This window comes from Fopius arisanus, unplaced genomic scaffold, assembly GCF_000806365.1.
Source record: "Fopius arisanus strain USDA-PBARC FA_bdor unplaced genomic scaffold, ASM80636v1 scaffold00214, whole genome shotgun sequence".
In the NCBI taxonomy this organism is placed as follows: Eukaryota; Metazoa; Arthropoda; class Insecta; order Hymenoptera; family Braconidae; genus Fopius; species Fopius arisanus.
The window spans coordinates 14,417-18,020 of NW_011887953.1; positions in this window are offsets into that span (position 1 = coordinate 14,417).

Consider the following 3,604-nt stretch of genomic DNA (forward strand, 5'->3'; position numbering starts at 1 on the left):
TCTTTTGCAAGCTCAGAGTGAGGCATATGTTTTGCCCATCTGTGTAGCTATGTGTTGTTTCCAGTGAAGATTGGTGTCCAGAGTTACTCCAAGGTACTTCACTGAACTAGCGTAAGCGATATCCATTCCTCCAATTTTGATTGGTCGGGGAGTGACCACTTTATATTTTCTGGTGAAGATCATGGCAGACGTCTTTCCAGGATTAACTGTTAGTTTCGTTTCTTTACACCATTCCTCCAGTATTCTCACAGCACGGATTTGTCTGTCTCTTAGCGTTTCGAGGAAGTTTCCCCTGGCGACAATGGCTATGTCGTCAGCATAGCCGTTCACCAGAAAGTCCTCTTCTCTCAATTTCTCTAGGTCATCGACAACTAGGCTCCACAGGAGTGGAGACAGGACTCCACCCTGTGGACAACCCTTGGTCGGGTGCCCTTCTACGTGTGCGCCGTTGTGTGTGGCAGTTATTTTCCTGCTCTCCAACATGCTTTTCGTCCAGTCAATGATGCAGTCTGGAAAATTTTTCCTCGATATGGCCCGTGTTATAATCTCGTATTTAGTACGATCAAAGGCGCCCTCGATGTCCAGGAATAGTCTGAGTGTGGAGCCCTTTCCCTCTATCTGTTCCTCAATCTTAGCCACTAGGTGATGCAGGGCCGTTTCCGTCGAACTGCCTGCCCTGTAGGCATATTGTGAGGGTGATAGGGGTTTCTCAAGAAGCAGTGTGCTCTTTATGTAGTGATCCACCAATCTTTCCAGTGTCTTCAATATGAAGGATGTAAGGCTGATGGGTCTGAAGTCCCTGGGCTTGATATACCAGTTCCTTGCAGGTTTGGGGATGAAGGCAATCCTCGATCTCCCCCTAACTTTTGGTACAGTCCTTAGTGCTATGCTTGCCCTAAGTATTTTCATTAAGGGTCCCAGAATAATGTCGATCCCCCTCTACAAAAGGATTAGGTAGACTCCATCGGGTCCCGCAGCTTTGAGGGGTTCAAAGGTGTTGACGGCCCACTTTACCCCTTGCGGGTGGACTATCTTAGTTGCCAAGGCCCATTCCTGCGGCTGGTAGGTACCTCTACAGGTTTCTGTTCCTTGTCTCATATCCCCCGAGTTCGTGAACCCCGGGAAGTGCTCTTCTAGCAGCAGTTGGAGAGTTTCTTCTGTGGTCCAGGTATAGCTTCCATCCGGTTTGATGAGACAACCCACATTAGAAGCGCCCTGTCCTCCAAGGATCTTTACAAGCCTTGAAGCTTCAGATTGGCTCTCCACCCCACTGCTAAATTTCTTCCAGACCTCGTTTTTGGCTATTACGAATGCTTTATTATATTTCCTCTGAAGATCTTTGCGATCTTCGAGGGCCTTCTGCCTGCTGTTTTCCGTGTACGCGGTCTTCACCTTGTTCCACGCTTTCCTTAGCTGGCGTCTTAAAATGGACAGTTGGTTATTCCACCAACCCACCATTTTTGTATTCCGCGTTCTTTTAATGGTGCAGTTGTTTTCATAAGAGTCCCTGATCACTTCCCCGAGACGTTCGGCTGCATGTTCCAGGTCGCTCTTATTTCTCAACCTTGAGGGTACATCTTGGATCCTCACGAAGAGTTCCTCTCTGTAGTTGCCCTAGTTTGTGTCCTTTGGATTTCTCCTAGGGACCTGTTCCGATTCGTACGTTAGTGACAGGCGTATTTGGCTGTGGGCTGAGCCCGAAGGTTCTTTCGACACCCTCCAGTCTTTTGCCCAACGTGCCATGCCTCTCGTGCAGATAGTTATGTCCAACACTTCATGTCTTCTGCAGTCCATGAAGGTTGGTTCTTTCCGCCTGTTCAGGATTTGGAGGTCCTTTTCCATAATGAAGTCATTTAGGGCTTCTCCACCCCAGATGGGGAAGAATTCCAGGGGCTCGTTCTCCTTGGTGAGGACCTTGAGCTTCACAGCCGTGAGGTCTTCTCCGCTTTGTTGGTGTAAGAAGGTCGCCTGTGCGCCTTTTACTAACACACAGGTCCTAATCTTCTTTCCTTGGGTGTTCGAGTGAAAAATTCTAAGAAGGTAAGAAGGTAAGAAGGTCGCCTGTGCGCCTTTTACTAACAGGCAGGTCCTAATCTTCTTTCCTTGGGTGTTCGAGTGAAAAATTCTTGCACACCCCCCCAGACCCTTTACCTTCCTGTTCACGAACCATGGTTCTTGAATTAGGGCTATGGCTCTCTGCACCCCAGTTAGCGTCTTGCAGAGAACTGCTGCGGCGCTTTTACTGTGGTGCAGATTAATCTGGACTATTTCGATTTTTGCATTTTTAGGTTCACCCGTCGACAGGCTTGTCCTTTCCCTCATGTCGGTTCTTCTCGAGCAACTTGATAGTTGCTCTTTGAGTCCCGCAGTGAGGTTTAAAATTGCAAGCCTCTAGGGCCCGCAGGGTTTGATCCCTGATCAGGGCAGCAAAGTGGGCGCCTGTGGCTCACCTCGTTTCGCTGCCTCTAATCAGGACCCAGTCACCTTTAAGGTCGGGGTTCTGTCGTCCCATGAGCACGATGGCCTCCTGGGCGGTGACATCCTCGTCCCCAAAGTCAACTACCACCCGGTGTCGCTTCGGTAGCTCCTCCGGTGGCATCACCACGAGGACGAGGTCCCCGATTTTGTTTTCGGGGAACAGTCCTTTCAACCAGTTCCCCGTTTCTTCGTCGGTGCAGCCGATAATAGCTGCCCCGTCCCTCTCCCACACGCCTTCAAAAGTCGGTGCCTTGGTCCCCTCTGGTAGGGAGAGGATCTGGGACCTAAGCGGTCCCTTCAGGCCCTTGATTTCTTCGGGTATGATTTTTCGATCTGGGTAGTTCTCTGGGACGAGAGCCCACCTGATCATTTTCTTTGCGACCTGAGCGTAGCCGCCAAGATCAGTCTTGGGCCTTTTCTCAGGTCGCGTGTTGTGGGGGCTTGGGGTGCCATCGGGTTTCAGCCGTTTCGCGGCTGCTCCCCCTGACATTCCCTCGCCCACACTCTTACCCTTGTTTGTCCCAGAAGGAGTGCTTGAGGCTAGGTTAGCCCTTCTCTCCTTCTGGAACCGACGCCTTGCCGCGCTACTTAGTTTTTTCCCCCTGGGTTGTTCTCCACCAGGTCCAGTATTCTGGCCGTGGGGTTCTTCCGTCCCAGGTGGTTTTTCTATTTCTTTTTGTGTTTTGGTCTCCATACAAAGTCCCACGAGTACCACGGTAATGCGGTATCACCCAGGCAGAGCCGTGTATGCTTGGGGCTTGGCTACTTACGCTCGGAGGTCGCCTGGTATCCGAGGGAACCGTTTGAGATGCAACTTCCCCTGCACCATGCAGCCATTGGCACGGTATCATACACCGTAGCTTGAGAGAGCTAGTTCGCGATGGGTTTTTCGGCTTCCCTTGTGGTTTCCCACGTTTCGTTCGGCCTTATGTTCCCCATTAACCTGGTTTTTAGCCAACCCCGCGCAGAGTTGGAGACATCTCTGTCCCAGCCTCCGCCGAGGTGGTTATTCCGCCCAGCCGTCGGTCGGTGGTTCAACCGCGCTCTCCGCACCCCAGTCAAGGGGTTTAGAGAGACCCGAGATTGCGGGGTAACAAATTAATAATTTAATATTGTCGAAATTATC